The sequence below is a fragment of the Ovis aries genome, chromosome 3 (genome assembly GCF_016772045.2).
Source record: "Ovis aries strain OAR_USU_Benz2616 breed Rambouillet chromosome 3, ARS-UI_Ramb_v3.0, whole genome shotgun sequence".
Taxonomy (NCBI): domain Eukaryota; kingdom Metazoa; phylum Chordata; class Mammalia; order Artiodactyla; family Bovidae; genus Ovis; species Ovis aries.
The window spans coordinates 20,339,670-20,366,784 of record NC_056056.1 but is presented as its reverse complement, the minus strand read 5'-3'; the positions used below and the strand labels follow the sequence as shown (position 1 = coordinate 20,366,784).

At 46.4% G+C, this 27,115-nt stretch overlaps 1 long non-coding RNA gene across 1 annotated transcript; it reads right to left on the bottom strand.

Annotated features, from left to right (window-relative positions):
• Positions 1-904: 904 nt before the first annotated feature.
• On the bottom strand, positions 905-26,725 carry LOC121819006 (uncharacterized). Its single transcript, XR_009600120.1, has 4 exons — positions 25,811-26,725; positions 25,265-25,318; positions 2,028-13,590; positions 905-1,539 (listed from the first exon to the last, which is right to left on the bottom strand). It is a non-coding gene; the product is annotated as an uncharacterized LOC121819006 (long non-coding RNA).
• Between the last annotated feature and the right edge of the window lie 390 nt (positions 26,726-27,115).

Genomic DNA, 27,115 nt, shown 5'->3' with positions numbered 1-27,115 from the left:
GAGGAGGAAATGGCAACCCACTCCAGTATTCTTGCCTGGAGAATCCCATGGATAGAGGAGCCTGGCAGTCTACAGCCCATGGGTCATAAATAGTCGGACACAACTGAAGCAACTTAGCATACATGTTACCTTTACTAAATCTAGTAATAGAGTTACTATCATATTTTTTCCCAGAGTATTTTCACCTATATTGACTAATTTAATTCTTACAATATCCTTCTGAAGTAGGAGCTATTATACTCCCATTTAACAGATGGAGAAACTGAGGCTCAGAAAGGATTGCAGACGCCATAGGATCACACAGGAGATCAGACATATTTCTTAGACTAAAAGAGATGATATTGTAGGGATAATAGTAACAGCCATATCATCTTGGCTCCCAGCAGGAAACAGATGGCATGCTTCAAAGAGGTGATTCATGGGAGTGTAATAAAGGGACTGTTTACAAAGGTATAAGCAGAGTCATCAAAACCAGGATGGACAAATGAAGATCCTGGGCCAGCAAGAGCAGGAAAGCCCCTGCCACCCATGGGCCTGGAGGGACAGAGGGAGGCATTACCGGATCTCAGTGAGAGCTGTGCCTGCAGGAGTGTGGCCAAGCCTGAGAAATGAATACCCCATCGCTCTGTCCTCTCACCGCCTCCCATTTCCTGTGGGTGTCTCCCGTGGCCAAACCCAACTGGAAGCCAGAGAGCAACTACACCCAGGGATGCAGTATATGAGTTCAGCTTCCCACAACTGACAGCCCGTGTCCACGTGCTTGTGTGGGGACAGATGCAGTGCTGTCTCCTGGAAGAGAAGGGGGCAGGCAGTGGGCAGGGGCCAGGAGCGACTTCTGCCTCACAACGTATTCTACTTGAAACTCCTAGGAGTCTGAGAATTCTAAATTTGAACCTGGCCTTGCAGGTTATCATGGGTCTTCCCTGGTGGCTCAGATAGTAAAGAATCTGCCTACAATGCAGGAGACCTGGGTTTGATCCCTGGGTCAGGAAAATCCCCTGGAAAAGGAAATGGCAACCCATTTCAGTGTTCTTGCCTGGGGGAAATCCCATGGACTTAGGAGCCTGGAGGGCTACAGTCCACATGGTCTCAAAGAGTCTGATGTGACTGAGCGACTAACTTTTGAAGGTTATCAAGGTAGCAGGATGGAAGACGAGCCACTCTGTTGGCTTGATTGATAATTTTCAAGTATCTATTTCAAACACAAGAAGGTGGACTTGTCCTGGGCTGCAGAAATGTGAGGAGTAAGCGGAGAGACACATTTTGTTGGAGTTCGTGGATATATTAACATGTTTCGAAAACACGTCCTTTCTGGGGAAAAGTGGCTCCCAGGCATCCTCTGAGCATCTGCTGTGTGAATCCCACCGAGACAAGGTTGCAAGGCTAAAAGCTGTACTGTGGAATGAACACATGCTGGCTGCAAGAATGTGGGGCTGCGGAGAAGCAACAAGTCGGAATAAGTCCAGGGGAAACTCTTCCAGTCATGAATAGGTAAGATGGCAAGTGGAGAATTTTCTCTTCGTTGACGTCTACTCAAACCTATCAATAATAAAAAACAAACTTGGATCAGCTGTGCTATGGAACCACCTGATTCGATTTTATCATCTCTCTATAGAAAATGTTATTATAAAATATGAAGAGGCGATCCAAGCATATGCAGCCCAAAAAACTAGGAATAAGCAGTATCGAAGCAGATAAGTTAATTAATAAAATATGTTATTGTTCTGGATTTTGTGATGTTTGTAGGATTGGGTTTTTTTTTTAATTGTTATTTGTTGCAACTTCCTTCTCCTAAGTAAACATTTCCTTTCACATTCAATTTGGTGCTTGTAAATTTGTATTCTTCTTCTTAGAAAGGCCTCTCCCAACTGAATCAGTTGCAGGCCCCACAAAACCTGGACCCCTTCCTGAATGAATATTAAGATCATGAGCCCGAGTTTCATTTCATCCCATCTGTGGAGTGGGCAGGATTGCCCCTGTTTTACAGCAAAGAAGACGCAAGGCCAAGGACGAAGTTGCTTACTCACTCTGCCTCTGAAGGCCTTTCTCTCTGGATTCTGGGATCTTCAGTCTTCTTGGCTCTGCCTGTTTGTTGATTTCTCTGACTGTTTCTACCACCCAGTTTCCGTGGGGAGAGGCAGAGGGAGACTAAATTGGAAGACAAGACCTCTCGGAATCACCCTCTGCTTGGAGGGCTCTGCGTGTCCCTGTGACCGAGGGCGGGGAGCTGGGTGCGGCAGGAACTGGACCAAACAAACAGCTTGAGCGGAGGATGAAACGCTCCAGACCAGGGCCCCAGGACCTCAGTTAACTGCTGGTGTGGCTTAACCCTGACATCGCAGAGGCACGGAGGAGGCTGGTGGAGGATCGCCTGTCCGTGCTTCCTCATTTCCTGAAACCGTCCGGCCCTTCACAGAGAGGTCCTTGCTGAGTACAGCCGGGCCTGCCTCGGGTGCAGGCTGCTCAGTAAAACACCTGATTTGTCATTCATCTCTGGCTATGGGCCCCTGGACACTCTTTTGGACAGTCGGGGTTGTTGAGAGTTACAAAAGCATTGCCTCTTAGAGCAGAAAGAAACTGCAAGGCACAGATAGTGGTGACTCTCGGCTCCAGTCTGATGGAATGGAGAGCCAATGAGGAAAATAGACTGGCTTTTACCAAAAGCTATTTATTTTTACTTTTTTAGCCCTGCAGCTCTCAGGTTCTTAGTTCCCTGACTGGAGATTGAACCCGTACTCCCTGCGATGGAAGGGCTGGATTCTAAATACTGGACCGCCAAGGAATTCCTCCCAAAGCTAAGTATATCCAACTGAAGTCTTTTGGCTTAGATTGGGTCCTTTTTCCTTTCTTTCTTTCTTTTTACTTCATTTGTTGTTAAAATCTGTATGAAATGATGGCAATCGTGATAATATTTACCAGCATTTCTTGAGTGTTGCCATTGTGCTGGGTTTTGTGCTAAAAGCTCCCAGGCAGTTTATCTCATTTATCACTACAAGGACCTTAAGAGATAGATGCTATTATATTTTTTATTCCATACATATTTTTATATAACTTTAAATCAATTTTTGCCATTAAAATTTTTTTAAAGCATTTCAAAATATTTTTCCATTCTTTATTTTTCATTGTCCTTGATTTCCTATGACCAAATTTTTATTTGTTGAAGTTGAGTTGATTTACAGTGTTGTGTAAATTTCTGCTGTATAGCAGTGATTCAGTTATAAAATATCCATTCTTTTTTTAATATTCTTTCCCATTATGATTTATCCTAGGGTGTTGAATATAGTTCTCTGTGCTATACGGTAGGACCCAGTTGTCTATCCATTCTGTATATGAAAGCTTATATTTGCTAGCCCCAACCTCCTACTCCATCCCTCTCCCAACTCCCTCCTCCTTGGCAACCACAAATCTGTTCTCTATGTCCGTGAGTCATTTCCTATTTCGTAGGTAGGTTCTACTGTGTCATATTTTAGATTCCACATGTAAGTTGTATCATATGGTATTTGTCTTTCTCTGTTTGACTTACTTAGTATGACAATCTCCAGGTCCATCCATCTTGCTGCAAATGGCATTATTTCATTCCTTTTTATGGCTAAGTAGTATTCCATTGTACACATATACCACATTTTCTTTATCCATTCATCTGTCAATGGAGATTTAGGCTGTTTCCATGTCTTGGTATTGTAAATAGTGCTGCTATGAACAGAGGCAAGGGGATGGTGGTGCATGTATCTTTTTGAATTAGAGTTTTGTCTGGATGTATGCCCAGGAGTGGGATTTCTGGGTCATACTGTAATCTCCTTTTTAGTTTTCTGAGGAACCTCCATACTGTTCTCCATAGAGGCTGCACCAGCTTACATTCCCACCAACAGTGTAGGAGAGTTCCCTTCTCTCCACATCCTTTCCATCATTTATTATTTGATGAGTTTTTAATGATGGACATTCTTACCCTTGTGAGGTCACCTTCATTGTAGCTTTGATTTGCATTTCTCTAATAATTAGTAGTATTGGGTAGATAGGTGCTATTATTAATCCAATTATACTCCCAAAGAAACTGAGACGTGGAGATCAAGTCGGCACATGTCCTGCAGGAGGATGTCCTGGGGTTGGGACCTGAGCTTGGTGCTCTGGTTTCATTGCACGCATTTCATCATCACACCATCTTTCCTCTGGAGATGAAACAGAGTTTTTAAATGTTCATGAATCCACCTGCAATGCAAGAGACCCAGGAAACATGCATTTGATCCCTAGGTCTGGAATTTCCCCGGGTCAGGAAGATCCCCTAGAGGAGGGCAGGGCAACCGACTCCAATATTCTTGCCTGGAGAATCCCATGGACATAGGAGCCTGGAAGGTTCATGGGGTCGCAATGAGTCGGACACAACTGAAGCGACTGAGCGTGTCCTTATCTTGCAAAACACAAGTCTGGCAGACTAGGTTGGAGCCTCATGTTTTTAAAGAACTTGCAATGATCGGGAAATCTGCGCGTTTGAGAGCCACTGAGCTCGCCCACACACTTTATTTGACAGGTACAAGGGAAACACAGTTGAGTTACCCAATGTCACCCAGCAGGTTGGAAGCAAAATTAGACAAAGAGAAGACCTGGCTGGACAGGTTTTCAACATTTGTGAGACGCAAAAAGTTGGGAATTTCCTTTGAACTGGACGGTGGCTAACTAAAGGCAAAGCAGCCTCTAGAAATAAATTCAGAAGACTATTCTTGTAACCTGTGCTCCCCAGGGACATCCTGGCTTTGACACTGTATCTCTGTGCAGCTCCAAGAATGCTTCCACATTCCTCAATTCCCAGCTCGGGTTCCTACTGACGCAGCCTTGCAGGCAACAAAGAAGTATCTGGAGGCATGTTGTCCCCACTCACTTGTCGGGGACCTCCTCCCACTCTAGGAGCAGCTGTCTCCATGGTGAAGGTGAGAGAAAGAGAGAGCTTAGATGGTTTCCCTGGCAACAGCAAGGGAGAGCTTGTTTCCTTGGTGATGATGATGAAGAAGGTGAGGCAGTCAGGCTCAGAGTATCTATCCCCTCCCTAGCTCCCACCCTGCACGGGTCACACCCCGGGCTTCCTGGATTAGGGCCTTGCAGGGCAATTATGACAATCTGATAAATGGTAGGTTGTCCAGGTCAGGCTCTGGGTCCTGGCAAACTTGGTGTGGGACCACAAATTATTTCATCCTCTAAGCTCGGTGGCCACATCTGTAAAATGGGGCTAATAATAGGACCAGCTTTCTTTGGGTTGTGAGGAAATAAACCGAAATGCCAGTAAAATTTAACCATTATTTTTACATAGCAACTAATGATTGCCACACACTAATAACCATAATTATTACAATGCAGAGAGGGAGGCAAGTTGGATTTAATGAGGGCATTTTAAAGTTGAGGAGGCTGGAGCTCAAGGAGGAAGAGGGACTCTGCCTGAGTGCCAGTGTGGTTAAGAGTGAAAAGACCCAATGCCATTTCCACTCCCCACCCCATCATGTACAGGGGACACACTGACCCCTAGTTTGGCCTGCCCCCCTCCCCTGCCTCAGTCAGAGACCCTGAAATCAAAGCATCCAGGCCCTCTTCCTTCCCCGTGTCCCTCATGGTTTGCACCATAGGTCTGGACCGAGTCAACACAAGCATCTGGATGACTGTCAAAGCAATTAATAAGCACAAAACAGGAATAGTAAATTAATTTAGTGAAGTCTTCCCATCCCATAAATTACTGGGAATCAGTCTAGACTAAAGTCTGGACTGCTGATGACTGACGAAATGTTTCAGTGTTTCTTTGAATGGTTTTGGCAAAGCATAGCCCTTAATGGCATTCCTGAATCATACAATGCATGAAATATTAAGGTTTTACTTGTGTAATCTATTAGTTATTTAGACGGTGATGCATTGTTCTGGGAAGACTACTGGCTTTAGAATGAACCAGATTTGGAATCAAATTCTAAATTATATTTTTTTTAAAAAGAAACTGAAGAGACCAAAAAAAAAAAAATCTAAATTCTGCTAGTTATGACCCATGCGCTTTTGGAAGACTTAATTAACTTTCTGAAGCATCAGTTTCCTGTTTTGTTTTTTGTTTTTTTTAATGGGCATATAGTAATGTCTCCTGATTAAGTTGTGAAATTTAGAGATAATATGTATATAACACCTGGTATATAGCAGTCAGGCTTCCCTGGTGGTAAAGAATCCACCTGCCAATGTGAGATCCAGATTTGATCCCTGGATTGGGAAGATACCTCGGAGAAGGAAATGGCAACCCATTCCAGTATTCTTGCCTGGGAAACTCCATGGACAGAGAGGAGCCTGGTGGGCTACAATCCATGGGGTTGCAAAGAGTCAGAAACGACTTAGCGACTGAACAACAACAACATAGAGCGGTCACTCAACTGCTGATAACCTTTCTTCCTTCCTTCCTTTCTTTCTTTTCTTCTTTTGAAGAAGAGTTGTTCATCTGACAATATTGTATACTTATTAAATGGCAATGTCGTGTTCATTTCTGCTTACAGCTAAGTGGTTCAGTTATATATATATATATGTGTTATATATATATGTTTTATATACATTTACCACCAGGGAAGACCTGATGCAAAGAGCTGACTCATTTGAAAAGACCCTGATGCTGGGAAAGATTGAGGGCAGGAGGAGAAGGGGATAGCAGAGGATGAGATGGTTGGATGGCATCACTGACTCAATGGACATGAGTTTGGGTAAACTCCGGGAGTTGGTGATGGACAGAGAGGCCTGGCATGCTGTGGTTCATGGGGTCACAAAGAGTCGGACACGACTGAGTGACTGAACTGAACTGATATATATATAAAACAGCAAAGTGATTCTGTTATATATACATACAAATAGGCTTTACTGGTGGCTCAGATGGTAAAGAATCTGCCTGCAGTGCAGGAGACTTTGGTTTGATCCCTGGGTTGGGAAGATCTGCTGGAGAAGGAAATGGCAACCCACTCCAGTATTCTTCCCTGGAGAATTCCATGAACAGAGACGCCTGGCAGGCTACAGTCCATGGGGTTGCAAAGAATCAGACCCAACTGAGTGATTGACATATATATTCTTTTTTATATTCTTTCTCCATATGGTTTATCACAGGATATTGAATATAGTTCCTTGTGCTATACAGTAGGACCTTGTTATATATCCATTGTCTATATATACTAGTTTGCATCTGAGAGCCTTTCTTATTGAACAGAGAGTCCCATCGTATTTCAGTTTGCTGTATTTTCACCTCTCTTGTTAGTCCTCTGTTAGGCTATATGCTCTTGAAGGCAAGACTGTGCCTTAGAGGGTTCTCCACCAAGGTGAGATCAGGAAGGGTTTGCTTGGTTTCCTCAGATGCAATACAGGAGGAATAATGGGGCTTAATGAATTTAGCCAGCAGCTTAACCATCATTACCCAGGTCCAATAGCGAAGTGAACTGCCTAGCTATTTAGTCACAGCGTGATCTCCAAAGCTGGTTAGGGGTGCCAATTTTTGGGCTGTCAATCATGTCCATAGGGGTAGGTTTCTACAGTATTTAGTTTGGATTACACCATCCTCCTTGGTGTCCTTGCCTAATTGCATCAGGAGTTAATATTGGACAAAAACCTTCATGTAAAATTGTATCTCCCAAGAATTTAGGACTGGGTCCAAGAGAGTTCAGTTAGCATCATGGTATTAATATCTTGATGTGGTTAAATAGAAATCCCAGAATGGACAACTGGCAATTTGCCATCATGAGACACTTAATCCAGAATGCACACGTTAACACATAGGCAAAAGCACGTGTTTACACACATGTCCACACACTGATGTGCAGATGCAGAATTCGGGGACACAACAGTCATGCCCCTGATCCCTGTCTGGGTCCTGGCTGTGTTTCTGACCTTAGGTTTGGTGTTTGGTTTCGGTTGTTATCGTTGCTAAACTAGGTCATCGTTTCTGCTTCTAGCAACCAGAGAATCCTAAGCAATCCCGTTCAGCAAGGGCACACTGCTTGGAGGGCAGGGCACGTGCGGTGATACCCTGACGAGTCCAGTTAACCCAGGTCCACTCCTCAGAACTGAATTTAAATTCCCACCTGCTCAGCAAATGGGTCATAAACTTTTTTCATCTTGATCCCCCTCAAGGCAAAAAGACACCAGTTTTTAAGAGCCTCAGCAGTTGACTTCCCTTCGTTATTGTCTTTCCCAGATGCCAGAGAAGCTTGCTCCCTTCTGGGGGCAGAAGAGACTTGGAAAGATGACGTGCAGCCACATGCCTGTGCCCAGGCGAGGTTTGCTAGCTGAATTCATCCCTGTGGAGGTAGTAAGCGATGCTTTCCTCCGTGCCGGAAGCAGTCCAGTGACAGCCCCCAAAGCCCACAAAATTGCCCCAGAGAGTGAATTCAGAAGCACCTGAGAGAATCCCAAGGTGGGAAGCCAGGGCCACACTAAAGGTTGTGTGGTTGTGTGGTTGTGTGGGTCCCCAGGAAAGCAGACTCCGTAGAGGGTGCATATGGGAGGTTTGTTGAGAGGTGTCATGGGACCATCCCCTGAGGAGGGAAGGGGAAGGAAGCCAGGCTGGGCAGGGGGAGAAAGTTAGGCCCAACTACTGCCCTGTCAGCTCCACAGGGAGCTTGGGAGATAGGGTGGTCTTCACAGTTGTTTCCCATGGGACTGAGCTGACCCAGCCCTTTTACTTTCCCCCACTGAGTGTAGCCACCACGAAAAGGGTATGACCTTGGACTAACCAGCACTGTGCAGCTGAGGTGAACATAGCACCCTTAGCAGCTGGGGAAGCAACTCCTGCAGGGCAAGGCTCTAGGTAGCACATCACGGCATCTGCCGCAGGGATGCCCACTGCAGAGGACAGACCAGGAACCAATCAGAGGAAGTGCCTGGAAGCAAGGTTCTAGAGCAACATCCTGTGCTGGGGGCTCAGCTGCTCATCCTCCGAACCCGTATTTATGAAACACCAGGGGGCTCTGAACCCATATTTATGAAGCACCTGCACGTGCAGCCCCAGTCCTCACAGAGCACAGCCTAGCAATGCCAACAGAGACACAGCATCTTCCTGTGTGACAGGCACTAGCCAAGAGCCGCGTGGGAGCTCAAGGTTTAACTGAACCAAGAAATAAAATTCTAACAAGTAGAACTGTCACTAAGATTGGCTAGGCAGCGATGAAACAGGGAAAAGAAAAAATGGACGCTGACCTGGGAGGCAGGAAACCTGGATCCAGGGAAATCCTTGGTGGTCCAGGGGTTAGGACTTGGTGCTCTCAGGGCTGGGGCCTGGGTTCGAACTCTGAGCGGGGGACTAGGATCCTGCAAGCTGAGTGGCACGTATTTGAATCCAGCCTCTGAGCTGTGTGAGCTTGGTGAAGTCTCTAAGCCTCTCTGAGCTAAATCTGAAAATAGCAATCATAGCACCTGCTTTAGAGGGCTGATGCGACATTAAAAAGCTGACACGTGGCTGGCTCTACCCGCGACAAACAGCCAGGATGCAGAGAAGTTTAGCTGGCTGGCCTTCTTGCTCTGATAACCACTCAGCCATGATGAATATTGTAAAAGTTATTGTTCCAACCAGAAGGGCCATAAACTGTTTTTTATAACCTAATGAAGGCCAGATGCCAGGCAGAGAACCAGAGAACCAACGTTCAGTCCTGAAACCCTTGGAACACCCCAGTCGCTCACTGTCTGATGATTTCCATTACCCATGTTCCAGGGACAGGAAAGATTTATATACGTTATTTGGGGCTCTGGTTCAAGTCTGGCCAAGCTCTACTGGGACTTAGTCATTCTGACACTGGCCAGACAGCATCCCTGTGAATGCGAAATTGGGTAAGCAGTTACTATAAGTAATTCCGACACACACACACAGAGAAAGTCTTACAATAGACAGATTTTCACAGATAACCATCTGTAAACCAGCAGAGGCTCAAAAAATAAAAAAACCAACAACAACAGCAACAACTCTTCTTGAGGATGAGACAGAACCATCGACAGCCCAGATAATTAGGAGAAGAGAAATCATCTTTGCCACCCAAGCTTGCAGAGAGTGGGAGGCAGCAGAATATTTTTATTCCTGATGACCTAAAATACAATGTCATAAACAGAACAGTTGGAAGATCCTAGGACTAACAGCCTTATTTTCCCCCCATTTTTCTCTTGTGGTGAAATTTACATAACATAAAATTTACCATCTTAACTGCTTTTAAGTGTACAGTTCAGTGGTTTTGAATACATGGATAATATTGTGCTATCATCACCACCATCCATCTCCAAAACTCTTTTCATCTTGCCAAGTTTTAACTCTACATACATTAAACAACTCTCCATTCTCTCCTTCCCCTCAGCCCCTGGAAAGTACCATTTAACAGCCTTATTTTACAGCTGTTAAAATAAGGAAAACAAGGCCCAGAGAGGGTCAGCAACTTGTCAAAGACACACAGGCCATCTGTGGCTGCTTGAGGACGCTACCCAGATTCTGGGCATCTCGGTTCATATTTGCTATTGTTGCTCAGTTGCCCTGTCGTGTCTGATTCTTTGTGACCCCATGGATCGCAGCTTGCCAGGCTTCTCTGTCCTCCACTGTCTCCCAAGTTCTGCTGAGATTCATGTCCATTGAGTTGGTGATGTCATCTCACTGTCTCATCTTCTGCCTCCCCCGTCTAGGTTTGTCACAGCTTTCCTTCTGAGCAGCAAGCATCTTTCAGTTCTCTTAGTTCATATCGTGTGCCTGTGTGCTATGTTGCTTCAGTCATGTCCATCCGACTCTTTGTGACCGTATGGACTATGGCCCACCGGGCTCCTCTGTCCATGAGATTCTCCAGGCAAGAATACTGGAGTGGGTTGCCATGCCTTCGGATTTTCCAGACCCAGGGATTGAAACTGCGTCTCTTGGGTCTCCTGCATTGGCATTGGTAGTGGCAGGCAGGTTCTTTACCACTAGTCCCACCTGGGAAGCCCCTTAGTTCATATTACTGCTCTGTATTTTCTCATGGTGGTGGAGCCGGAGGTACAGGGTGTGCTTGGCAGTTGCCAGCAATGCCAAACCTGAAAGCACCCCCATACCCTAACTACCATCCTATGTTATTTCTAGCTTTGTAAGCAGGAAAGAGGGTGCTAAATCGCTTCAGTTATGTCTGACTCCTTGTTACCCTGGTCCATGGGATTCTCCAGGCAAGAATACTGGAGTGGGTTGTCATGCCCTCCTCCAGGGGAGCTTTCTGACCCAAGGATCAAACCCTTGTGTCTTGTGTCTCCTGCATTGGCAGGTGGGTTCTTTACCACTGGTGCCACCTGGGAAGCCCCAGGGAAGAGAGATGGGGATGAAAAATCTAGAGCAAGAACCAGGATGGCAGCTACCTTAGTTTCTTACAACTGCTATGACAAAGTAACACACTGATGGACTTAGACAACAGAAATGTATTGTCTCACAGTTCTGGAGGCTGGAAGCCTAAAATCATTGTATTAGCTGGGCTGGTTCCTTTTCAGAGCTGTGAGGGAGCATCTATTCCAGCTCTTTGAGCTCCATCCTCAGTTTACAGGCAGCATTCTTCATCTCCATCAGGTAGCCACCTTGTGAGTCTGCTCCCCAATTTCCCTCTTTCATAAAGACACCGGGCAGTTTGGGTTAAGGGCCACTCAACACCAGTATGACCTCATCCTAGTTAATTACATCTGCAATGACCCTATTTCCAAATTCACATTCTGAGATGCTAAGGTGTTAAGACTTCAGCACATGAACTGGGGGGAAGGGGGCACATAATTCAACTCATAGTAGAGGCCCTCTCCTTTATGAGCTTATCTAGAGAGGCCAGTAGACACACAAGCTGATGAACTCAGACATAGACTCTCATATATTTGGCAATAGAACTCATGACATCGTGAATCAACAAGAAAAGCACAGTCTAGTCAATAAATAACCTGAGTAACTAAGCAATTTCACTCATAGGCATGCACACAAATCTAGTTAGTAAATGTGACGCAGAGTTTTATGAGTGCATTCATTGCGGCATTGTTAATAGTGCCCCAGGAGAATGAGTATGTGGGTGGTTGTAATGAGCTGAAATGTGGCCCTCAAAGTTCATGTGTTAACATCTTCACCCAGCACCCCAGAATGTGCCTGTATTTGGAGATAGTCCCTAAAGAAGTAATTAATTTAAAATGAGATCATGAGAGTGGCCCTAGTCCAGTGTGACTGGTGTCCTTATAAGAAGGGAATATTTGGACCAATAAAGGGACACCAGGCATGTGCATAAGCAGAAAGAAAGAGGACATAGGGAGGAGACAGCCATCCACAAACCAAGGAGAGTGGCCTCAGAAGAAACTGACCGTGTCAACATCTTGACCTTGGACTCAGCCTCCAGAACTGTGAGAGAAGAAGTGTCTGTGGTCTAAGCTGCCCAGTCTGCCGCGCTTTGTTATGGAAGCCCCAGCAAACTAATACAGTGGTATAAGTATTAAAATATCACTAGTAGTGATAAACACCAAATTCGAGATGGTGATTACCCCGTGAGAAAGGAAGCAGGATGTGAGAGGGAGGGGTACTCAGGAAGCTTGGGCTATCTCTAACCATTTTACAAACTGAATAGTTCATTTACAACGTTGTGTTCGTTTCAGCTTCATATTTTACGGATAATATTAATGAGTTAACATATTAACATGTTCATCTTTCATATTCTTTTCCATTATGGGTTATTACAATATATTGACTATAGTTCCCTGTGGTATACAATAGGTCCTTGCTGTTTATCTGTTTTACATATAGTAGTGTGTATCTGTTAATCCCAGACTGCTAGTTTATTTCCTCCCCTCAATCCGTTTTGGTAACCGTAAGTTTGTTTCCTATGTCCATGAGCCTATTTCTGTTTTGTAAATAAGTTCATTTGTATCATTTTGAAGATTCTACACTCAAATTATATCGTATGATGCTCGTCTTTCTCTGTCTGACTTATTTCACTTGGTGTGATAATCCCTAGGTCCATGTATGTGGCTGCAGATGGCATTTTTTCATTGTTTTTAATGGCTGAGTAATACTCCACTGTATACATATATATATCTCTTTATCCACTACATCTTTATCCACTCATCTGTTGATGGACATCTAGGTTGTTCCCATGTCCTGACTATTGTAAATAGTGCTGCTATGAACATTGGGATACATGTATCTTTTAGAATTAGAGTTTTCTCTGGATAAATGCCCAGAAGTGAAATTGCAGGATTATTTGGTAGTTCTATTTTTACTCTGTTGAGGAACTTCCATATGGTTCTCACCGTAGTGGCTACACCAGTTTACATTCCCACCAACAGTGTCAGAGGATTCCTTTTTCTCCTATCTCCAGCACTTATTATTTGTAGACTTTTTAAAGATGGCCGTTCTGATTGGTGTGAGGTGATTGCAGTATTTTATTCTTTAAGCTGCACGGTGGGTGCCTGGATGTTGTTATAGTATTCTAATTTAATTTATTTAATTTAGTGTTACATTATTTTAAGTCCACAAGAACAGCAAGTGTGACAGACGGCTGAGTACTCCCCCATTTCAGAGCAGCCTAGCACACAGAGGACTCGGTGTGTTACCCCAGGGGAGCCTCTTCTCTCTGACCTCAGTTTCTCTACCTGTAAAATTAGAAGAATGAATTAATACAGTGCTTTTGAAAGTGTGTTCCACAGGATACTGATTCCATGAGGTTTTAAATATATATTCTATATCACATAAAGGTTACCTGGTCAAATAATTTTAGGAAGGGTTACCAAAGTGTCTACCCACTCCAGTATTCTTGCCTGGAGAATTCCTGGACAGAGGACCCTGGTGGGCTACAGTCCATGGGGTCACAAAGAATCGGACATGACTGAGTGAGTAACGTTTTTCAACCAAATATAAAATCACATTATTTGATTGCAGAAATTTCAATGCTTTTTAATCATGAATCACCAACATGGGCTATGCATACCACGAAGTACCACACTGTTTTCAAAGACTAATGATCAACTGCTTTTCTATTCATTCACCCAAGAAGTGATGTCCCCAGTGGGTTCTAAAGGAACATCAGTCATTTTTTTCATGAGTTATTTTGTGTAAATAAACACATTTGAGAAATTTAAATGATACAATGACAGACCAATAGCTGTCTTGTGCATAACAGACCCTGTTGAGTATGGTCTGGGGCCTCCTTATATACAAAAGAGACTTTCCTGAAAATATGTTTGCTATGATGAGTAGAAAAATATTTATTTTTAAAACACTAAGCTAAAAAATGAATCAAATGCAAACTAAACCATCTCAAATTAACTGTGAGTTTAACTGTACATTTAAAAAGAAATCCATCAAGGTTTTCTTTTTAAGTTTTTACTGTGTTACACACACATAAAAGGGCACGAGATAAATGTATGGCTTAGGCAACATTCATCACTCGGGTCAAGAAAGGGAACATGGCCAGAACCTTGATGGGTCCTTGCAGTAGAGCCATGCTGAGGGCTCTGCTATGGTTCTGGGATGTACAGACAAGGCAACGTTTTCAGCTGGTTCTTCCTGTACTTCTAAGACCACAGGTACATCAAAGGCAGAAGTACCTTCCTTGAATTATGATGCTCCCTGTGACCTCTGCCTTCTTGGAAATGGCCTATGAGCATCATCGGTTTGAACAGCATCCATGAGTCTTGTGTGATCATGGTGGAAGCCATGGTCCATTCCAAAGCCCAGTGTCTCTTTCACAGGGACACTCAGAGGAAGCTTTAGCAGGAGCTTCATTCCGGGAAAACATCGGGCTCTTGCAAATTAATTTGTATGCATTCTTTTGTCAGAAAAAGAAAACTGTGTAACTCATAACATCCTCCCTTCATTTTAGCTGCCAGGAAATTTAGGCCCAAACTCCTTATAGTAATCAGCTTTTTTATTATTGTTGTTTAGTTGCTAAGTCTTGTCCAACGCCTTGTGACCCCATGGACTGTAGCCCGCCAGACTCCTCTGCCCGTGGGATTTCCCAGGCAAGAATACTGAAGTAGGTTGCCATTTCCTACTTCAAGGGATCTTCTTGACCCAGGGATAGAACCCACGTCACCTGCATTGGCAGGCAGATTCTTTCCCGCTGAGCCACCAGATAAGTCCCCATCAGCGTTTAGGACTGCTGATTTTAGGATTGTTGGTGTCAGACCAGGAGGCTGCTTAGAGAGCATGCGGTATCATGCATACAGATGGGGAGGTCAAGTTCCCTACGATGTCACTGAGCTGCTCTCAGGTGACCAGTCCCCCTGCTCCCCTGATAGAGTTTATTCCTAAGTGTGTCACTCTGCATCATTAATCCTGGGAAGCTCCTTTGAATCTGACCAGAAGTACAGAGCTTGCAGTTGTCGGAACTGAACCAAACGAGCACAAAGGTGGTCTTCCCCTACCTAAGATATGGTTGAGCTTTAAAGGAATTTAAATTTCATGCCTCCCCTGACAATTTGACAATTTATTTTCTAATCCCTGCTTCCCAATTACTAGTCTTAGGAGTGAGAGTCAAGGCATACAATTTTTTTTCAATCTAATGCTCAATAAGAATAAGGATGATGTAGCGAGTTCTTCAAGAAGCTAAACTCATTCATTTCTTTCTTTTTTTTGTTTTTAAAATACCTTTTATTTGGCTTCCCTGGTGGCTCAGTGGTAGAGAAGCCACCTGCCAATGCAGGAGGTACAGGTTCAATCCCTGGTCGGGGAAGATCCCACATGCTGCGGGGCAGCTAAGCGCATGTGCTGTAACTACTGAGCCTGTGCTCTAGAGCCTGGGAACCACAACTGCTGAGCCTTTATGCTGCAACTACTGAAGCCCACACACCCTAGAGCTGTACTCTGCAACAAGAGAAGCGACTGCAGTGAGAAGCCACTGCTTGCTGCAGTGAGAGAAAAGCTTGTGCAGCAATAAAGCCCCAACACAGCAAAAAAAAAAAAAAAAAAAGGCAAAAATTTAAAAATGCCTTTTATTTTATGAAATGGTGGCCCTGCAAATTGTTTCCTGGCTCTTTTAAGGCAAAATGAAATGTTGTTAACCCCACATCAGTTCCCTCCTCCTCCATTTTTTAAAAATAATTTTTTGTGATGTGTAAAATTCACAAGTCTGTGAGCCCTTGTTCGAACAGCCCCTGACCAGCTGGACTGCCCACACGTGTCTGGAGAGGAGCCAGGACCTCAAGGCCCAGTGTGAATGCCTCTTTCCCATTTCACCGCGAGGTCTTCCCACTAAACCCTCCATTTTACTCTTGCTGCATTGGGTTACTGTCCACTCCTGTGACGCTCGTAGCCTTGGGACCCCTCTCGGCCTTCAAGATGGAGTTCCTCCTGCCCAGAATATCCTTTTTCCCTCCACCTCCCAGGCCCAGCTTCACGAGCTCCCTTGGCACTGTTAAAAAAGCTATAAATGTTTGCAACCCGGTGGAGAGTGAGGTAACCCCACAGCCTCTGGGGAGCTTTCCTCCCACGGAACCTTTCCAGAAGCTCCTGCTGGATGTCCAGCCTCTTTGCCTCCAGCACACGGCATTTTGTGCTCACCTGCACACGGCATTCTGTGCTCACCTTGTGCACAGCTGTGTCAGGGTCACACATGTCCTGTGAAGATCTGTGTACTCGAGGGCAGGGACCCTGTCTTACTCTTCTGTATATTCCCTGTGGGCCAGGTCAGTCTCTCGGGCACAGTACACACCCATTGCATGTTTATGGGACAAAAAGGGGAGTGACTTGATGAGCCCAGCCCTGGAAGGAGGCACAGGGCAGGATGTGGGATGGGTGACCTGTCTCTTTGGACTTTCTGCCCAGGGTCAGCAAGGAGAGACAGTACAACAGGCACCTGTGGGTGAGAGGGAACAGGCAACAAGAGCAGGCAAGAACCACATCCTTCCCTGCCTGGGTAAGGAACCTAATGAAAATGGATGATCATTTATAGAAGTCTGATCTGAGCCAAGCACCTTTGATATAGTATTGCATTTGTTCCCCATTTCAACCAAAGTTAGAAATCTGGGACTCAGAAAGATAAAATAACTTGTCCAGGGTTGTGCTGTTAATGAGTGGCTTAATTAGGGGGAGTGGAGAAGGAAATGACAAGCCACTCCAGTATTCTTGCCCAGAAAATCCCATGGACGGAGGACCCTGGTAGGCTACAGTCCATGGGGTCGCAAAGAGTTGGACATGACTGAGCAATTTCACTTTAATTAAGGGGAGGAGACAATAGACTGAAGTTTGTGTCACCTCCCGGCCCCCTGCCCCCCGAAAAATGCATATGTTAAAAACCCAGCTCCCAGTGTGACGGTACTTGGAGGTGTAGCCTTTGGGAGGTGACGAAGTCATGAGGGTGGAACTCCCAGGAATGGGATTAGTGCCTAATTCAGAGGTCTTTCCCTGGTGGCTCAGAGGTTAAAGTGTCTGCCTGCAATGCGGGAGACCCGGGTTCGATTCCTGGGTTGGGAAGATCCTCTGGAGAAGGAAATGGCAGCTCACTCCAGTATTCTTGCCTGGAGAATCCCATGGATGGAGGAGCCTGGTAGGCTACAGTCCACGGGGTCGCAAAGAGTCGGACATGACTGAGCAACTTCACTTTCACTTTCAGAGACCCCAGACAGCTCTCTCACCCTTCTGCAATGTCAGGACACAGCAAGATGTTAGCTTTCTGGACTTTCTGGGTGGTGCAGTGAAAAAGAATCTGCCCACCAATGCAGGGGACACAGGTTCCATCCCTGGTCTGGGAAGATCCCATGTGCCACAAGGCAACTTAGACTGCATGCCACAATGACAGAGCCCACGTGCTGCAACTGCCAAAGCCCGAGTGCCTAGAGCCCGTACTCTGCAATAAGAGAAGCCACTCCAGTGAGAAGCCCGCTCATCACAATGAAGGGGGGCCCCCAGGTGCTGCAGCAAGGGAAAAGCCCTTGCAGGAACGAAGATGCAACTGAAAAGTAAGTCGTCGTTATTCAGTCGCTCAGTCGCTTCTGACTCTTTGCGGCCCTATGGACTGCAGCATGCCAGGCCTCCCTGTCCCTCACCATGTCCCAGAGCTTGCTCAAACCCGTGTCCACTAAAAAAAGAAAAATAAAAGATAGTCTTCTTCTAAAAACCAGGAAGCAGATACGCCAGTGCCTTGATCGCAGACTCCTCAGCTTTCAGAACCATAACAAATAAATGTTTGTTGTTTAAATCTCTCAGTCTATGATATTTTTGTTATTGGAGCCCAGACTCACTAAGACACAGAGACTCAATCTGACTGGTGTTAAAAGCTGTTCTCATTCCCCCTTTTGCAGGGGAAGAGCTGGCCTGGGACAGTACAGCACCCACGCCTAGGAAACACAGGCCGCACCCGCCTTCTCCCTCCTCAGAGCGCTGACCACTTGGAGGAAGGGACTTTTTATCACAGCAGACAATGTCACCATGTAATAAACACAGTTATTTTGGACACCCCAAGTCTTGGAAAAGTAAAGGGAGGAAGAGAAGCTTAGTTAAGCCTGGGTTTATTTTTGTGAATAGGAGAGTGACAGCCGTAGAAATATTACAGAGAGTTCAGAGAGTCTCAGAAAGGGAAATACTTGTGCTTTATCACTCGACCCACAAACTCCAGCAGAGTGCTACTCTTTGATGGATTCTGTCTGCTTAACAGGCAAACTAATAGTAAAAGTGTTGTGGGGTGGGGAGCATGTCCACACGTGACACATCAAATGCCCCACCCCTGAGCTGAAGCCCAAGTCTGCATAAGCCCTTTTTGGGTGGCTTCATACTTGGAGCGCAGTTAAAGGAGTCACCTGCGTCTGTGGCCCAGCAGCAGAGGAGGGGGATGTACAGTTCTCCAGGAAAGTGGGTAGCCTGGATCTTCATAACCGGCAAGTGAGTTTGGCTTTCAGCAGACCCAGGTTCCTACCTTATGAAGCTTTCTCATCTCCTTAAATGTTCCTTTCTTAATAACTCAAAAAGTGAAAAAAGTCACTCAGTCGTGTCTGACTCTTTGCAACCCCATGGACTGTAGGCCTCCAGGCTCCCCTGTCCATAGAATTTTCCAGGCAAGAATACTGGAGTGGGTGTCCATTTCCTTCTCTAAAGGATCTTCCGGACCCAGGGATTGAACCTGTGTCTCCAGCACTGCAGGCAGATTCATTGCCTGCTGAGCTATCAGGGAAGTTCCAAAGCATGGGCAATAATCATGCATATTAATATTACTAACTAAATATTACTGAGCATCTACTGGGGAAGTCTGGGGCAGAAGTCAACCTCGCAGGTCAGAGGGCCCCTTGCTGTTCTTCTCTGACATTGGTTTCAGTTGGGACATGCTAGTCTACCCAAGAGCCCTCCTTTTCATCAAATACCAGGTGGAAAGGGCCCTACTCCCCCCAGCAGTTTCCCAGGTCACTCTTGGAATAGTCTCACCCCTGTAGGTGCCCTGCAGACTAGCTGGTGGGCTGGCTTTGCCAAGTCAGAGTTCCCCTGGGGTTCACCATCTAAGCGAGGCCACTCAGGACCTGCCCTGCCTTGCCCTCTTGTCTTTGTCTCTCCAGATAGCAGCTGGGAGGATTTTCCATTAAAAAAATTTATTTCACAGTTCTAATAGGTCATTATGTTACACAAATTTAAGCCTGGCTGGATGGCATCACTGACTCGATGGATGTGAGTCTGAGTGAACTCCGGGAGTTGGTGATGGACAGGGAGGCCTGGTGTGCTGTGATTCATGGGGTCGCAAAGAGTCGGACATGACTGAGTGACTGAACTGAACTGAACTGAATAGAAAATTCTGTTACAAGAAGAGAGAGGGATATTTCAGAGAACCAAAGGGTCTCAAGAGCGGCTGGAATCAGAAACAAGAAAGCTGTTGGAACTATCCTTCAGGTGCGGGAGGTGACCGAGGGACAGTTCCATCATGTGCTCTGTGACAAGCATCTTATCATTTTTGCATCCGGCTCTCACAGTTGCCTCAGGCCTGTTGTTGTCGGGGCTCCCTTTCAAAGGCCCAGCAGAGGATGGGCAGCATTTCTGAGTCAAGGTGAAAAACTTAGAATATTCTTCTGGCCCAGCTTGGGTCATTGGTCCGTCTCTAGTCCAGTTAACTGAAGCTTGTGTGAGACACGGTTATTCCGTGAGCTTGCTGTGGGGCAGGGTGAGTTCTTAGAGTAAAGGGGCTTTGTTGGTGAGGCAGGCACCCCCAAAGGCTGTCCAAACAGCCTGTGACGTTATACAGAAAGGATACGTTGCGCCTAGTGCTTGGTTTTAAAATATGGAGTGTAACACCCGCCTCTCTGAATTTTTGTGAGAACATGAGTCACACACACCAGGACTCAGTCAAGTCTAAAGGGCTGGTGGAGGCTGGTGAAATCCCATCAGGGAAGTCTCCATGGCCAGCCTGGTGCTGACCCTCCCAGGACCAGTTGTGAGCATCTCAGTGGCCCTGAGCATGGGGGCGAGGAGTGGGGAGTTCCTCGCAGAGCAGCCCCCGTGAGCCCCTCACATGCTCCTGGCTGAGAGGCAGCATCCAGCCCTGCCAGAGTCAAAGGTGAGTGGTGCCAACCCCACCACATCCACTCCCTTGGAGAGGCTCCAGGCTGTGCCCAGGTTGTCTCTGAAACACCAACCGTCAAGCAGTCCCCTATGGAGATGCGCTCCATGCAGAAGCCCAGCCCAGCATAAATAGGCCTCTTTATTCTCCTGCCTTCACATGAAGAAAAAAAGCCTAGCAGAACTGGGGAAGAAGGACATTCCAGAAATGCCACAGAGAGACCTCTGTGAGCGCTGCGCTGTGTCTGCGGCAGGAAGCACTTCATGGGAGAGGCTGGAGCTGCGGGAGGAGCCCGCTCCCCCAGGCTCCCAGGGGGACCCAACAGCAAGGGCAGGGGGCTCCAGGCCTGTCTGCCTCCCCGCAGGTCATGTTTCCTCTCCTGTGAGACAGTGGAGTTTTGCCATTGCGTGTTGTCCTGAGATCCTAGCCGGGGGGGAATGGCTGGGATTATTTTTAAACAAACTCGTTCACAGAATCCTCATCCAAGTATATCAAGAATAAAGTCCTGCAAAACTGAGTCTCGTTGGTGTAAAAACTAGTGATTCGAGATACAGAATAAACTGAATAAAGTTTGTCTTTATTTATTCCTAAAATTTTAATTATTTTCTTAACACCAAAATCGTTTGGTATTGGGGTATAGCGGATTAACAACATTGTGATAGGTTCAGGTGAAGGCTTGTCTTTATTTTTACGTAAAAGAAAGTATGAAAGGATAAAGTCTGCCTCTAACTCTAGACTTACTGCTCAACAGGAAAGGAGAAATTTTTTGGTTCCACAGCTACTGAGGCCTGCCTTGGTGAAACCCAATTGTAAAAAGGAGATCCCTCAAGGCAGGTCCACCCTTGGCTGGGCAGTTGTCAAGTCCTCCTGGCTGACTGAAGCTCAAGGTCATGATCTCTTTTGGTTTGAGAAAGTAAAGGCGAAACCTCGGCAAATAAAAATTTTCCAGAATATGGACAAACTAAACACACACACACAGCCCTCAGACACTCTCGATCCTAAAGAGCTGTATTTCTTTGGCTTGTTTCTCACCTAATAATTGGCGTGTTGGTTTGTACCGACTGGCATCATTTAGGTGTGAGGTTCAGGCTGGGAACAGCTGCTCCCGGGGCCACTGCTTTACTTCCTTCCAATCACAGAAAACAGGGTCGGAAGTTTGGGTTTATTGTTAAGAGGTCGCAGAGGCGGACACACAGTTGTGTGTGCCGGGGCTGCCTATTTCAGGAATGGGATTTCTGAGTCACCAACTGAATTAGACACAGGTGTTCTCAGCTTTGCTGGGGGCCCTGTCCCTTCAGGCTCTGCTGTGTGTGGGTCTTAGGGAGGAAGAGAACTCGAGAGGGTCTGGACTGGGAGGGAAGCACACAGGCACTCTTTATTTTATTTTTTTTCTTTTTTTTTTCAGGTACTCTTTAGATGAGGCTCTCACAAAGCGGCATCTTTGTAAGGAATTAGTTGAGGTCATTCCTTGGCCAGGTCTGGTTTCTCAGCCCGGTCCCAGAAGCTTCTACTCTCTGATATATAAGGTAGCTGACTTATTTCAATGTTGTTGCTGATACAATGTCCTAGTTCACAAATTGCAAGATCATTATAGAAAAATATTTGCTTCTATTTATTATTCGGATGCGCTGGGTCTTAGTTGTGGTACTCATAGTGGTACGGAGCGTCTTTAGTTGCAGCGTGTGAACATGTGGGATCTTAGTTCCCTGACCAGAGATTGAACCTGGGTCCCTGCATTGGAAGCTTGGAGTCTCAGCCATTAGACCACCGGGGAAGTCCCTGTGCTCATTTTTGAATTACCCTTTGTGTTAGTTCTCTTTTCTATCCCCAGACCCTCAAGTTAAAGCTTTTAGAGAGCAAGGACAAATTCATCTTTGAAATCCCCAAGTGGCAGGAAGTAGTATGGGTGGCCTTCACCAAACCTTCATGGCTTAACCTCCCAGAGGCTGGGACTCCAGCTGCCCCACGACCCCTACCTGGACACACACGCCCATGGAATGTACGAATACTTCCAAACACCCTTTTACACATCATGGTGTTGAGCGGCAGGGTGAGAGACAGGAAGCAGCAGTAGAAATCCACAAATGCACAGCTTTCTTGAGCTGAAGCATCAAATGTGTCAAGGAGAGGACAGACTGTAGACAGTAGAATTCCAGGAAAGGAGAAAGCCACAGAGGCTCTGAATCTGATTCAACGGACAGATTCCCCTCAGTGCAAGGCCAGGGGGCGCTGCGGAGTTCTGGGTGCAAATATGGCTGAGGGTGTGGAAGGTTAAATGAGTCTTCATTCATTAGGTACTGTGATGGCCTGCTATGTGCCCAGCACTGGGCTAGGTACTGCGAATGTAATGGAGAATGAGGCACAGTCCAAAGCGCGTTTAAACACAGATGAGTTCGTTACTAAGTCTCTAGGGCTCTAGCAGTCAGTGCAAGGTACACATGGAGGTTAGGTCAAGGAGGGGACAGCCCAAGTGGAGTAGAAGGTCAAGCTGGAGGAGGACTGGCCAGAGGAGGAAGGACATTCCAAACATGGAGATCAGCATGCAAAAGGCTGCAAGACCCAGGGCTTGAATGTGGGCCTAGACGTTTACGAAAGTCTGCCATTACAGGGGCTGGCACTGGGGCCCATCTGCCAGATCGAGCCGTGGGATCCCTGAGACAGTCTCCTGGGTGGGATGCTGGGCATTTTAGGGAGCAGCCTTCCTGGGGTGACAGACACTCTGCACCCAGCCCGGAATGGAGGAGGTGAGTAAGAAATAACCTCACGGATGAGAGCAGGGAAACCTAGAGGAAAAGCTTCACCCACAACTAGTCTGAGGACAGACCAGGGACTCTGCCCCTGGTTCTGGAAGTTCAGGCTCATGAAGGAGGAAGGTGAGCAGGCAGTAGGCTTGTTCCCTTGGCAGATGGAGGCCCAGACACCATAGGACAGTTGCGGATCAGATTCGGTTTCAAAGGTTAACTGCGTTACCATATGGCTGGCACTGCCTTCAGACCAGGAATGACTGGGATGCAGGGACAGCCTCCAGCAGTGGGGGGAGATCCCCTCCTTTTTCTGGGACAGCTCCCTGCCATCCTGAGCCTTCAAATACCACCATCTAAGAGGCTGATGGCTCCGTGGGCCCAAGCGCAGGGCCTGGCAGTGGACAACACGCAACAGATGTCTGTACTTGAAAGTGAACAAAGGGCAGAGTACAAGGGCACACCCATCCATCCTGTTCTCTCCTGGAGCCTGCTCTGGGCAGAAACACGGAGGGGGCCACAGTGGAGGGAGAGCCGGACCAGTGGTAGAAGACCCAGGCCCAGGCCACTAGTTATTTGCATGACCCTCAGCCTGTCACTTTCCCTCCCAGAGTCTGTTTTGTCCGTGACATAGCATGGTTTGACGTCCCTGGTGGCTCAGACGATAAAGTGTCTGCCTACAATGCGGGAGACCCAGGTTCAATCCCTGGGTCAGGAAGATCTCCTGGAGAAGGAAATGACAACCCACTCCAGTATTCTTGCCTGGAAAATCCCATGGACAGAGGAGCATGGTAAGCTACAGTTCATGGGGTCACAAAGAGTCAAACACAACTGAGCAACTTCACTTTCACTTTAGCATGGTTTGGCATCTGGCTGCCTGGCTCAAGTCATACACGATGTCTAGCTGATACACGACAATGCATATGTATACTTTGTAACCGTAAAGAGAAGGTGGACTCTGTTGAAGGATTTCCAAATATCCACTGTCTCCAGTTCAGGATCGTGGTCACTATCATTGTTGCTGCTAAGTCTCTTCAGTTGTGTCCGACTCTGTGCGACCCCATAGACTGCAGCCCACCAGGCTCCCCCATCCCTGGGATTCTCCAGGCAAGAACACTGGAGTGGTTTGCCATTTCCTTCTCCAATGCATGAAAGTGAAAAGTGAAAGTGAAGTTGCTCAGTTGTGTCTGACTCTTAGCGACCCTATGGACTGCAGCCTACCAGGCTCCTCCATCCATGGGATTTTCCAGGCAAGAGTTCTGGAGTGGGGTGCCATTGCCTTCTCTGGGTCACTGTCATTAGTGGGTGGGAAAGAGCAGGCAGCGTTCTTTCTGGAGAGAAGCAGTGCATGCCCTCCCTGCTGGCTGAGGAAGCTGACTAAAGGCACCAACGAGCATCACAGAGAAGTCACAGTTGTGAGTCCCTAAAGGGTCATGCTCCCGGCTCTTCCCTACTTATGCAGGTAACCAGAAACCACATCAAGCCCTGACATCAAGGGTGGAGCTCCCTGGGGTCAAAGTCAGAGAGAAACTTGGAACCCTGGAATGCAAGGACTAGGAGGAACTTTTGGCTCAGATTCAGTCAACATTTGTTCAGTATCACCGATATACACCTGGCACCAGGCCAGGTGATCTATAGCCATTAAATGGTCTCCATGACAACCTGGGATGACGCATCATTGTTATCTCCATTTCATGAGTTCAGCTGAGCTACATGGCTGGTCCAAGTGCCTCTAGCTGCACCTTCTACCCATCTGGATCCTCTTATCGCCTATGTTTCTTCGCAAATGTCAGCTCCTCTGAGACACCTTCCGTGTTTCTTCTCTCCCACAGCACCTGGATCTTATACATCATTACGTACATAATGACTTTGTAATCACATGTTTCTTTGTGTGTTGCTTTTTTTTTTTAATATCTGCCTTTCCAGTTAGACTGTAAACACAGGAACCAGAACTTTACTTCGGGCACCAGGACTGTCATAGAGCTTCAGGGGCATTCATGAAAACACTTGTTGAACAAGCTACCAGAATAAACACAGATGTTAACAACTTACACATTGTTTGATTTTTAAAATTCTTTCCTTTGTCATTCTTCACCACTCTTCTTTCTAGATATGAGATGAGAAAAGATATTTTGGGTGAGACTCTTCAATAAGGCCGTAAAAGTTCCCATTATCTTTCTCATATTGAAACCATTGAGCATCTGGCTGCAAAGTAAGACCAAGGTCTTCCAGCCAATCCTCAGATTCACAACTGTCTCTGCCCATCTCAAATGGGCTTCCCTGGTGGCACAGGGGTAAAGAATCTGCCTGCCAAGCAGGAGAAGCAGGTTCAATCCCTGGGTCAGGAAGATCCCCTGGAGAAAGAAATAGTAACCCACTCCAGTGTTCTTGCCTGGGAAATCCCATGGACAGAGGAGCCTCAAAGGCTACAGTCCCTGGGGTTGCAAAGAATTGAACACAGTTGAGTGACTAAACAACAACAAAAACAATATACCCTCTGAATTTACATATCAACATCTCATAATTTACACGGTTCCCAAAACCTTGTGGGCACTCAAAGAATTCATCATGACTGTGGAGTAAGCCAATTAAACTTACCTATGTAAGACACATAGATCGTGGCTGTTTCAGCGCTGGCAGAGAAGCTCAGTTTGTCTAGATAAATGTTCAACTTGAACAGATTCGGCCAAAGCTCAGACCAGGCTGTCATTAACGTCTTAAATGTGCACTCAGGTTAACTGCACCATTTCCTGGCTGGAAATGCTGTCTTTCCTCTTCTATTCCAACCCCAGTCCTGGGAGTTGCCAGAGACAACCACTAAAGCTCTGACACGAACTCTGGCACACTAGGAGGCTTAGTACCTGCTGCCTTTCTTCCTTTCTCCCTTTGCCAAGGAGGCCTTGGTCCTGGTCCTCTCCACCCAGCCTCCCTGCCCCCAGGTACATCCCATTCTCTGAACTCCCATGTCCCTAACTCCTCCCCCTGCAACTGGCTGGAAACTCACAAACTCTAAACTGAGTCACTTCTCCTCTGAGAATGTGGGTCTCTAAATCCAGAGAGTGAGCTTCTTACAAACAGGGATTCAGACTTGTTATCCTGGTCCCCAAAGAACACTGATTTCTGGACTGGCTTTGCAGGGACTCAGTTCAGTTCAGTCGCTCAGTCATGTCCGACTCCTTGCGACCCCATGAATTGCAGCACGCCAGGCCTCCCTGTCCATCACCAACTCCCAGAGTTCACTCAAACTCATGTCCATTGAGTTGGTGATGCCATCCAGCCATCTCATCCTCTGTCGTCCTCTTCTCCTCCTGCCCCCAATCCCTCCCAGCATCAGACTCATTTCCAATGAGTCAACTCTTCACATGAGGTGGCCAAAGTACTGGAGCTTCAGCTTTAGCATCATTCCCTCCAAAGAAATCCCAGGGCTGATCTCCTTCAGAATGGACTGGTTGGATCTCCTTGCAGTCCAAGGGACTCTCAAGAGTCTTCTCCAACACCACAGTTCAAAAGCATCCATTCTTCGGTGCTCAGCTTTCTTCACAGTCCAACTCTCACATCCATACGTGACCACAGGAAAAACCATAGCCTTGACTAGACGGACCTTAGTCGGCAAAGTAATGTCTCTGCTTTTGAATATGCTATCTAGGTTGGTGATAACTTTTCTTCCAAGGAGTAAGCATCTTTTAATTTCATGGCTGCAATCACCATCTGCAGTGATTTTGGAGCCCAAAAACATAAAGTCTGACACTGTTTCCACTGTTTCCCCATCTATTTCCCATGAAGTGATGGGACCGGATGCCATGATCTTTGTTGTCTGGCTGTTGAGATTTAAGCCAACTTTTTCACTCTCCTCTTTCACTTTCATTAAGAGGCTTTTAGTTCCTCTTCACTTTCTGCCATAAG